We start from the raw sequence: 12141 nt of genomic DNA on the forward strand, positions 1-12141 counted from the left end.
GACTGCTCAACAGGTGGTCGGTATGCTTCTTGAATCTTCCTCTGATCATGATTATGAGACTGACAGTGCGTCTGAGGGAGAGGAGGGAGGGGAAGATTCTGGCAGTGAGTTTTCTCTCAACATGGAATCATCGGATGATGAAGGTACTCTCAGTGCAGATGAAGGTACTCTTGGTGTGGATGAAGCAACTCTCAGTGCGGATGAAGTGCCTGTCTTAGAGGAGGAAACTGCTGTGCCGATGGTGCAAGAGGCATCTGGATTGCAGTCTGAGGCTGCTAGGCTTCCTACTGGAAGTGCTGGACTTTGGGTTGATCCAAACATGGTGCAGCCGGTGTTGCCTGCCTTTAGTGGTGTTGCAGGGTGTACAGTGAATTGTGAAAACTTTTTGCCTATTCAGTTTTTTCAGTTGTTTATGGATGATGTATTTTTGGGTGAGATTGTTGAGCAGACGAATTTGTATGCTGAACAGTTTTTGAGGATCAACAGTGACAAACTTAGGCCCCAGTCTAGAGCTACCCGGTGGACTCCCACATATCTGGAAGAGATTAAGAAGTTTTTGGGTTTGACTTTATTGATGGGTGTGGTAAGGAAGCCAACCTTGGCTTCATATTGGTCTACTAGCCCCTTGTTGGCAACTGCCATATTTCCTGCAGTTATGACTCGTAATCGGTATTTACTTTTGCTACGTATGCTGCATTTTGTTGATAATTCAATGGCGTTGCCACGAGATCACCCTGACTGTGACCGTCTTTTTAAGATTCGGCCCGTTCTTGATCACTTTGTGGATCGGTTTTCTGAGATCTATACTCCCGGGAAAGAAATATCTATTGATGAGTCTTTGGTCTTGTTCAAGGGCCGTTTGGTTTTTAGGCAGTACATCCCTAGCAAGAGGGCACGCTATGGAATTAAGCTGTATGTGTTGTCTGAGAGTAGGACAGGATATGTATTTAATTTTCGTGTGTATACTGGTAGAGATTCTGCCATTGACCCCCCAGGATGTCCGTCCACTTTTGGAGTTGCAGAGAAAATTGTGTGGGATCTTGCTAGGAGACTGTTTAACAGAGGCCACCATTTGTACCTGGATAACTTCTATACTGCTGTGCAATTATTTAAGGAATTGTATAAAGTGGACACTTTTGCATGTGGCACAATCCGCTCTAACCGTAAAGCTTATCCGAAAGAGCTTGTTTGCAAAAAACTTCAGAGGGGGCAGTGCAGTTCCTTGCGTAGTGATGAACTACTAGCTGTGAAATTTGTGGACAGGAGGGATGTGTACATGCTGACTACCATCCATGATGAGAGTACTTCACCTGTGGCTGTTTGGGGTCAGGTTGCTGAAGTGCGCAAACCTGTGTGCATTCTAGACTACAATAAGCACATGGGTGGTGTTGACAGAGTAGATCAGAGGTTGGAACCTTACTCTGCTATTCGTAAGGCTTATGTTTGGTATAAGAAGTTGGCCATCCATTTCTTCGAATTAGCAATGTTCAATGCTTTTATTGTGTTCAAGGAGTGTTCTCCTGCGTCAAAGTTGACATTTATTCAGTTTCAGCACTCTGTGATAGCTAGCCTTGTTGTTGTGGAACAGGCAAGTGTTCCTAGATTTGGAGTGGTGGAGGATGTGGTTCGATTGAAAGATCGCCACTTTCCTGATTTCATCCCTCCCACACCGGCAAAAGATTTTCCCACTAGGAGATGTAGAGTCTGTTGGCGAAGAGATAAGCGGAAGGAGACTCGTATGTACTGCTCCGACTGTCCATCTAAACCTGGGCTGTGTGTCCCTGCTTGTTTTAGAGCGTACCATACCCAAAAGAAGTTTTGGGAGCAATCATGAGTGGTAAAGTTAACTGATTGGTTTGTTTTCTTTGGAAAATGTGATTCTGTTTCCAGGTTGGCTTTAGTGCAATGTGTTAAGTTTCTGATTTTGTGTTTGTAGATTTTTATGTATTTGTGATTTGTTTGTGTTTTTATTTTTGGCTAAAAAAATCCTAAATGTGTTGGCAGTGTGTGTGGACTGGCACTTCTTTGGCGGTGTACGTGGAATGGTGCTTGGCTGGCGGTGTGCGTGGACTGGTGCTTGGCTGTTGGCGTGCGTGGCCTGGTGCTTGGCTGGCGGTGTGTGTGGACTGGTGCTTGGCCGGCGGTGTGCGTGGACTGGTGCTTGGCTGGCGGTGTGTGTGGACTGGTGCTTGGCTGGCGGTGTGCGTGGACTGGTGCTTGGCTGGCGGTGTGCGTGGACTGGTGCTTGGCTGGCGGTGTGCGTGGACTGGTGCTTGGCTGGCGGTGTGCGTGGACTGGTGCTTGGCTGGCGGTGTGCGTGGACTGGTGCTTGGCTGGCGGTGTGCGTGGACTGGTGCTTGGCTGGCGGTGTGCGTGGACTGGTGTTTAGCTGGCGGTGTGCGTGAACTGGTGCTCGGCTAGTGGTGTGCGTGGACTGGCGCTCGGCTGGCTGTGTGAGTAGTGACTTGCTGCTGGTCACTACACACACTGCTAGCTGAGTGCCACTCCACGCAATCCATCTACTTGTGTAGTTTCTGTTTCAGGAATGTGGGCGTGTGAAAGTGATGGGCCCTTGAATGGCGCTGTGTGCTGGTGGGAGTTTTGTTATGTGATGGGCCCGCGGCTGGCGGTATGAATGGTTTTGTATGTCTCACGCGTATGAAAGGTGTATGAATGGCCTGTAAAGAGGTTGGTGCCTTGTCGTGGCTTTACAGCTCACGAGCTGTGAGTCAATGGTTCAGTTTCTCGCCCTTTCAATTATTAACAGTGCATTTCATTGTTGTGAAATCACTTGCTAATACAATTGTATATTCTAAACCATCACTCACTCTCGTGCCAAATCCAACCAGTATGTGTGTGTGCTTGAGGTTTAGATGGCTGTGCAGTAATATTTGCCTTTCTGAAGCAGGGTGTACCTTGTCCCTTTTGTGAATTTTGTAATGTGTTTTTTTTGTGCCTGGTGGTGTGAATGGTCTTGTGTGTATCACGTATGAAAGATGTGTGAATGGCCTGTAAAGCGGTTGGTGCCTTGCCGTGGCTTTACAGCTCACGAGCTGCGAGTCATTGGTTCAGTTTTTTCTCCATTGAATTATTGACAGTGCATTTCATTTTTGTGAAATCTCTTGTTAATAAAATTTAATATACTGAACCATCACTCGCCCTCGTGCCAAATCCAACCAGTATGTGTGTGTGTTTGAGGAATAGGTGGCTGTGCAGGATTCTTTGTCTGTTTAGTTTCTCTGGCAAAGTGTATGTTCCATGTAAAAATAACCCACCGACTGTACATATTGTGGTAAACCCATGGGAGTTCATGGTGATGTCTCTCTTGTGAATTTCAAAAAGGTTTTTTATCCTCAATGTCCTGCAAACCTCAAAATATCGATCACATTGTCCATGCAATTTTGTTCCAAAATTCTCACGTTGTAGAAACAATGTCGAAACTTTCTTGTTTTGCAAGGGGGTCAACTGTCTTTTTGGCCCGTGCTCGGCGGCCATCTAGGGAAACCTACCAAATTCACCATTTCTGAAAACTAGACACCCGGCGGCTTCCAGGGAGGTATGGCTTGCGTGGATCCCCCAACGTTTCCTTACCCAGAATCCCCTGCAAACCTCAATTTTTGCTGGAAAAAGCACTTTTTTCACACATTTTGGGGTGGGAAAGTAGTGGCATCACCGGGCTCACACAAATTTACCACCACCCAGCGTTCCCCCAGGTCTCCCGGTAAAAATGGTGCCTCACTTGTGTGGGAGGCCCAAGTACCCGCCGCAGGCAAGGGCCCAAAACGCAGTGAGGCGACATCAAAAGGGCCTGTTGCAAAACCACCTGGTTTTGCAAGGGGGGTCACTTGAGTTTTTGGCCCGGTGCTCGGCGGCCATCTAGGGAAACCTACCAAACCCACACATTTCTGAAAAATAGACACCCGGCGGCTTCCAGGGAGGTATGGCTTGCGTGGATCCCCCAACGTTTCCTTACCCAGAATCCCCTGCAAACCTCAATTTTTGCTGGAAAAAGCACTTTTTTCACACATTTTGGGGTGGGAAAGTAGTGGCATCACCGGGCTCACACAAATTTACCACCACCCAGCGTTCCCCCAGGTCTCCCGGTAAAAATGGTGCCTCACTTGTGTGGGAGGCCCAAGTACCCGCCGCAGGCAAGGGCCCAAAACGCAGTGAGGCGACATCAAAAGGGCCTGTCGCAAAACCACCTGGTTTTGCAAGGGGGGTCACTTGGGTTTTTGGCCCGGTGCTCGGCGGCCATCTAGGGAAACCTACCAAACCCACACATTTCTGAAAACTAGACACCCGGCGGCTTCCAGGGAGGTATGGCTTGCATGGATCCCCCAACGTTTCCTTACCCAGAATCCCCTGCAAACCTCAATTTTTGCTGGAAAAAGCACTTTTTTCACACATTTTGGGGTGGGAAAGTAGTGGCATCACCGGGCTCACACAAATTTACCACCACCCAGCGTTCCCCCAGGTCTCCCGGTAAAAATGGTGCCTCACTTGTGTGGGAGGCCCAAGTACCCGCCGCAGGCAAGGGCCCAAAACGCAGTGAGGCGACATCAAAAGGGCCTGTCGCAAAACCACCTGGTTTTGCAAGGGGGGTCACTTGGGTTTTTGGCCCGGTGCTCGGCGGCCATCTAGGGAAACCTACCAAACCCACACATTTCTGAAAACTAGACACCCGGCGGCTTCCAGGGAGGTATGGCTTGCGTGGATCCCCCAACGTTTCCTTACCCAGAATCCCCTGCAAACCTCAATTTTTGCTGGAAAAAGCACTTTTTTCACACATTTTGGGGTGGGAAAGTAGTGGCATCACCGGGCTCACACAAATTTACCACCACCCAGCGTTCCCCCAGGTCTCCCGGTAAAAATGGTGCCTCACTTGTGTGGGAGGCCCAAGTACCCGCGGTAGGCAAGGACAACAAACGTAGTGAGGCGACATCAACATTGCCTATCCCAAATGTCGCCTCACTACGTTTGTTGTCCTTGCCTGCCGCGGGTACTTGGGCCTCCCACACAAGTGAGGCACCATTTTTACCGGGAGACCTGGGGGAACGCTGGGTGGTGGTAAATTTGTGTGAGCCCGGTGATGCCACTACTTTCCCACCCCAAAATGTGTGAAAAAAGTGCTTTTTCCAGCAAAAATTGAGGTTTGCAGGGGATTCTGGGTAAGGAAACGTTGGGGGATCCACGCAAGCCATACCTCCCTGGAAGCCGCCGGGTGTCTAGTTTTCAGAAATGTGTGGGTTTGGTAGGTTTCCCTAGATGGCCGCCGAGCACCGGGCCAAAAACCCAAGTGACCCCCCTTGCAAAACCAGGTGGTTTTGCGACAGGCCCTTTTGATGTCGCCTCACTGCGTTTTGGGCCCTTGCCTGCGGCGGGTACTTGGGCCTCCCACACAAGTGAGGCACCATTTTTACCGGGAGACCTGGGGGAACGCTGGGTGGTGGTAAATTTGTGTGAGCCCGGTGATGCCACTACTTTCCCACCCCAAAATGTGTGAAAAAAGTGCTTTTTCCAGCAAAAATTGAGGTTTGCAGGGGATTCTGGGTAAGGAAACGTTGGGGGATCCACGCAAGCCATACCTCCCTGGAAGCCGCCGGGTGTCTAGTTTTCAGAAATGTGTGGGTTTGGTAGGTTTCCCTAGATGGCCGCCGAGCACCGGGCCAAAAACCCAAGTGACCCCCCTTGCAAAACCAGGTGGTTTTGCGACAGGCCCTTTTGATGTCGCCTCACTGCGTTTTGGGCCCTTGCCTGCGGCGGGTACTTGGGCCTCCCACACAAGTGAGGCACCATTTTTACCGGGAGACCTGGGGGAACGCTGGGTGGTGGTAAATTTGTGTGAGCCCGGTGATGCCACTACTTTCCCACCCCAAAATGTGTGAAAAAAGTGCTTTTTCCAGCAAAAATTGAGGTTTGCAGGGGATTCTGGGTAAGGAAACGCTGGGGGATCCACGCAAGCCATACCTCCCTGGAAGCCGCCGGGTGTCTAGTTTTCAGAAATGTGTGGGTTTGGTAGGTTTCCCTAGATGGCCGCCGAGCACCGGGCCAAAAACCCAAGTGACCCCCCTTGCAAAACCAGGTGGTTTTGCGACAGGCCCTTTTGATGTCGCCTCACTGCGTTTTGGGCCCTTGCCTGCGGCGGGTACTTGGGCCTCCCACACAAGTGAGGCACCATTTTTACCGGGAGACCTGGGGGAACGCTGGGTGGTGGTAAATTTGTGTGAGCCCGGTGATGCCACTACTTTCCCACCCCAAAATGTGTGAAAAAAGTGCTTTTTCCAGCAAAAATTGAGGTTTGCAGGGGATTCTGGGTAAGGAAACGTTGGGGGATCCACGCAAGCCATACCTCCCTGGAAGCCGCCGGGTGTCTAGTTTTCAGAAATGTGTGGGTTTGGTAGGTTTCCCTAGATGGCCGCCGAGCACCGGGCCAAAAACCCAAGTGACCCCCCTTGCAAAACCAGGTGGTTTTGCGACAGGCCCTTTTGATGTCGCCTCACTGCGTTTTGGGCCCTTGCCTGCGGCGGGTACTTGGGCCTCCCACACAAGTGAGGCACCATTTTTACCGGGAGACCTGGGGGAACGCTGGGTGGTGGTAAATTTGTGTGAGCCCGGTGATGCCACTACTTTCCCACCCCAAAATGTGTGAAAAAAGTGCTTTTTCCAGCAAAAATTGAGGTTTGCAGGGGATTCTGGGTAAGGAAACGTTGGGGGATCCACGCAAGCCATACCTCCCTGGAAGCCGCCGGGTGTCTAGTTTTCAGAAATGTGTGGGTTTGGTAGGTTTCCCTAGATGGCCGCCGAGCACCGGGCCAAAAACCCAAGTGACCCCCCTTGCAAAACCAGGTGGTTTTGCGACAGGCCCTTTTGATGTCGCCTCACTGCGTTTTGGGCCCTTGCCTGCGGCGGGTACTTGGGCCTCCCACACAAGTGAGGCACCATTTTTACCGGGAGACCTGGGGGAACGCTGGGTGGTGGTAAATTTGTGTGAGCCCGGTGATGCCACTACTTTCCCACCCCAAAATGTGTTAAAAAAGTGAATTTTTCAGCAAAAATTGAGGTTTGCTGGGGATTCTGGGTAAGGAAACGTTGGGGGATCCACGCAAGCCATACCTCCCTGGAAGCCGCCGGGTGTCTAGTTTTCAGAAATGCGTGGGTTTGGTAGGTTTCCCTAGATGGCCGCCGTGCCCAGGGCCAAAAAGCCAAGAGACCCCCCTTGCAAAACCAGGTGGTTTTGAGATAGGCAATTTTGATGTCACCTCACTATGTTTTGCGCCGTTTCCTGTCGCGGGCACTAGGCCGAGCCACACAAGTGAGGTACCGTTTTTCTCGTAAGACTTTGGGGAACGCGGGGTGGGTGGAAATTTGTGGATCCACGCAGATTCCGGAACTTTCCACGACCGAAATGTGTGGAAAATGTGTTTTTTTTGCCAATTTTTTAGGTTTGCAAGGGATTCTGGGTAACAGACCCTGGTGGGAGGCAGTCAAGTCACCCCATCCTGGATTCCCCTGGGTGTCTAGTTTTCAAAAATGTATAGGTTTGCTAGGTTTCCCCAGGTGCCCGCAGAGCTAGGGTTCAAAAACTACAGCTAGTCATTTTTCCAAAAAAGGGTCATTTTTCACTGCGAAATTGAGGTGTGACCAGGTTGCGTTTTGCGCCGTTTCCTGTCGCGGGCACTAGGCCGAGCCACACAAGTGAGGTACCGTTTTTCACGTAAGACTTTGGGGAACGCGGGGTGGGTGGAAATTTGTGGATCCACGCAGATTCCGGAACTTTCCACGACCGAAATGTGGGGAAAATGTGTTTTTTTTGCCAATTTTTTAGGTTTGCAAGGGATTCTGGGTAACAGACCCTGGTGGGAGGCAGTCAAGTCACCCCATCCTGGATTCCCCTGGGTGTCTAGTTTTCAAAAATGTATAGGTTTGCTAGGTTTCCCCAGGTGCCCGCAGAGCTAGGGTTCAAAAACTACAGCTAGTCATTTGTCCAAAAAAGGGTCATTTTTCACTGCGAAATTGAGGTGTGACCAGGTTGCGTTTTGCGCCGTTTCCTGTCGCGGGCACTAGGCCGAGCCACACAAGTGAGGTACCGTTTTTCTCGTAAGACTTTGGGGAACGCGGGGTGGGTGGAAATTTGTGGATCCACGCAGATTCCGGAACTTTCCACGACCGAAATGTGGGGAAAATGTGTTTTTTTTGCCAATTTTTTAGGTTTGCAAGGGATTCTGGGTAACAGACCCTGGTGGGAGGCAGTCAAGTCACCCCATCCTGGATTCCCCTGGGTGTCTAGTTATCAAAAATGTATAGGTTTGCTAGGTTTCCCCAGGTGCCCGCAGAGCTAGGGTTCAAAAACTACAGCTAGTCATTTTTCCAAAAAAGGGTCATTTTTCACTGCGAAATTGAGGTGTGACCAGGTTGCGTTTTGCGCCGTTTCCTGTCGCGGGCACTAGGCCGATCCACACAAGTGAGGTACCGTTTTTCTCGTAAGACTTTGGGGAACGCGGGGTGGGTGGAAATTTGTGGATCCACGCAGATTCCGGAACTTTCCACGACCGAAATGTGTGGAAAATGTGTTTTTTTTGCAAATTTTTTAGGTTTGCAAGGGATTCTGGGTAACAGACCCTGGTGGGAGGCAGTCAAGTCACCCCATCCTGGATTCCCCTGGGTGTCTAGTTTTCAAAAATGTATAGGTTTGCTAGGTTTCCCCAGGTGCCCGCAGAGCTAGGGTTCAAAAACTACAGCTAGTCATTTTTCCAAAAAAGGGTCATTTTTCACTGCGAAATTGAGGTGTGACCAGGTTGCGTTTTGCGCCGTTTCCTGTCGCGGGCACTAGGCCGAGCCACACAAGTGAGGTACCGTTTTTCTCGTAAGACTTTGGGGAACGCGGGGTGGGTGGAAATTTGTGGATCCACGCAGATTCCGGAACTTTCCACGACCGAAATGTGGGGAAAATGTGTTTTTTTTGCCAATTTTTTAGGTTTGCAAGGGATTCTGGGTAACAGACCCTGGTGGGAGGCAGTCAAGTCACCCCATCCTGGATTCCCCTGGGTGTCTAGTTTTCAAAAATGTATAGGTTTGCTAGGTTTCCCCAGGTGCCCGCAGAGCTAGGGTTCAGAAACTACAGCTAGTCATTTTTCCAAAAAAGGGTCATTTTTCACTGCGAAATTGAGGTGTGACCAGGTTGCGTTTTGCGCCGTTTCCTGTCGCGGGCACTAGGCCGAGCCACACAAGTGAGGTACCGTTTTTCTCGTAAGACTTTGGGGAACGCGGGGTGGGTGGAAATTTGTGGATCCACGCAGATTCCGGAACTTTCCACGACCGAAATGTGGGGAAAATGTGTTTTTTTTGCCAATTTTTTAGGTTTGCAAGGGATTCTGGGTAACAGACCCTGGTGGGAGGCAGTCAAGTCACCCCATCCTGGATTCCCCTGGGTGTCTAGTTTTCAAAAATGTATAGGTTTGCTAGGTTTCCCCAGGTGCCCGCAGAGCTAGGGTTCAAAAACTACAGCTAGTCATTTTTCCAAAAAAGGGTCATTTTTCACTGCGAAATTGAGGTGTGACCAGGTTGCGTTTTGCGCCGTTTCCTGTCGCGGGCACTAGGCCGATCCACACAAGTGAGGTACCGTTTTTCTCGTAAGACTTTGGGGAACGCGGGGTGGGTGGAAATTTGTGGATCCACGCAGATTCCGGAACTTTCCACGACCGAAATGTGTGGAAAATGTGTTTTTTTTGCCAATTTTTTAGGTTTGCAAGGGATTCTGGGTAACAGACCCTGGTGGGAGGCAGTCAAGTCACCCCATCCTGGATTCCCCTGGGTGTCTAGTTTTCAAAAATGTATAGGTTTGCTAGGTTTCCCCAGGTGCCCGCAGAGCTAGGGTTCAAAAACTACAGCTAGTCATTTTTCCAAAAAAGGGTCATTTTTCACTGCGAAATTGAGGTGTGACCAGGTTGCGTTTTGCGCCGTTTCCTGTCGCGGGCACTAGGCCGAGCCACACAAGTGAGGTACCGTTTTTCTCGTAAGACTTTGGGGAACGCGGGGTGGGTGGAAATTTGTGGATCCACGCAGATTCCGGAACTTTCCACGACAGAATTGTGGGGAAAATGTGTTTTTTTTGCCAATTTTTTAGGTTTGCAAGGGATTCTGGGTAACAGACCCTGGTGGGAGGCAGTCAAGTCACCCCATCCTGGATTCCCCTGGGTGTCTAGTTTTCAAAAATGTATAGGTTTGCTAGGTTTCCCCAGGTGCCCGCAGAGCTAGGGTTCAAAAACTACAGCTAGTCATTTTTCAAAAAAAGGGTCATTTTTCACTGCGAAATTGAGGTGTGACCAGGTTGCGTTTTGCGCCGTTTCCTGTCGCGGGCACTAGGCCGATCCACACAAGTGAGGTACCGTTTTTCTCGTAAGACTTTGGGGAACGCGGGGTGGGTGGAAATTTGTGGATCCACGCAGATTCCGGAACTTTCCACGACCGAAATGTGTGGAAAATGTGTTTTTTTTGCCAATTTTTTAGGTTTGCAAGGGATTCTGGGTAACAGACCCTGGTGGGAGGCAGTCAAGTCACCCCATCCTGGATTCCCCTGGTTGTCTAGTTTTCAAAAATGTATAGGTTTGCTAGGTTTCCCCAGGTGCCCGCAGAGCTAGGGTTCAAAAACTAGAGCTAGGCACTTTGCAAAAAAAGGGTAATTTTGCATTGTGAAAATGTGGTGTGACCACGTTGCGTTTTGCGCCGTTTCCTGTCGTGGGCACTATGCCTACCCACACAAGTGAGGTACCATTTTTATCGGGAGACTTAGGGTAATTCAGATTTGTAAAGGAACTGCTATTATATATTGACTTTACATGCATTTCTGCTTTCCAAATGAAAGATATTGTGTAAAAAAGAAGTCATTCTAAAAAATGACTGATAATTCTCATGCTAGTATGAGTATTCCCAATTTCAGAAATGTGCAAATATCTACTGTTTCTAAACTCTATATTTTGTTCCCAAATCAGAAATACATAGGTGTCTTTCATACCGTTTTTACCATGTACACTTTTTTACAGAATAATTACTATATACCCGATACATAATAAAAAACCATTGCAAGTTACTACTCAGTTTTTGGCTCTGGGTTCGTCGGGTTCTTGGTGAACCTACAAGTCCTATATATCCCCACAACCAGTAATGTCCAGCGGATGCAACGGTAAATTGCTTTCAAAGAGCTGTCATAATTAGAAGAAGTTACAGGTGAAAACGTTGACACAAAAGGCTGTTTTTTTCAACTGAATTTCAATTTATACTACATTTAACTGTTTGTTTCTATAACAAAACCTTGATGGATCTACACAAATGACCCCTTGCTGAATTCAGAATGTTGTCTTCTTTTCAAAAATGTATAGCTTTCCAGGATCCACTATTGCTTTTGTACCCATTTCAGCCACTAACTGGAAGGAGGTCAAAAGCACAAAAAATTGCAAAAATAGGCTATGTCCCAGAAAAATGCCAAAACTGTGTAAAAAATGTTGAATTTCTATCAAAAGTCAAGTATCCCCGAAAAGCTGGGAAAATGGTGATTTCAACCCCACAAACCTTTTTTTGATAACATTTGCAGGGAAAAACCCAGATGCTTTCATTTGCAGCCCGTTTTTCCAATTTTTCCAAAAAAACCCAAAATTTTGCTGTATTTTGGCTCTTTTCTGAGACCCCTCCAGGGGAATCCACAAACCCTGGGTACCTTTAGAATCCCCATGATGTTGGAAGAAAAGGACGCAAATTTGGCGTGGCTACCTAATGCGGTCAAAAAGTTACAGGGGCCTAAGCGCGCACTACCCCAAATAGCCAAAAAAAGGCCTGGCACAGGAGGGGGAAAAGGCCTGGCAGCGAAGGGGTTAAACTAAACCTTTCTTATGCCCCTGATAAAGACCCAGTGGAGGGTGATCACCGGGGTGCGCTTACCCCTTCTAATGCAGATTCATCATATTGCAAATTTCTCACCTGGAACGTGGCAGGTTTAAATGTAAAGGCTCTAGACCCCATATGGCAAGGGTTTGTAAAACAATATGACGTCTTGGCAATCCAAGAAACATGGGATACCACTAGAAGTTTCTCATTGGATGGTTTCTGTCGTTTTTCAACCCCAGCAGTCCCAGGAGCGAGAGGGAG

The sequence above is a fragment of the Triturus cristatus genome, chromosome 5_2 (genome assembly GCF_964204655.1).
Source record: "Triturus cristatus chromosome 5_2, aTriCri1.1, whole genome shotgun sequence".
Classification (NCBI taxonomy): Eukaryota; Metazoa; Chordata; class Amphibia; order Caudata; family Salamandridae; genus Triturus; species Triturus cristatus.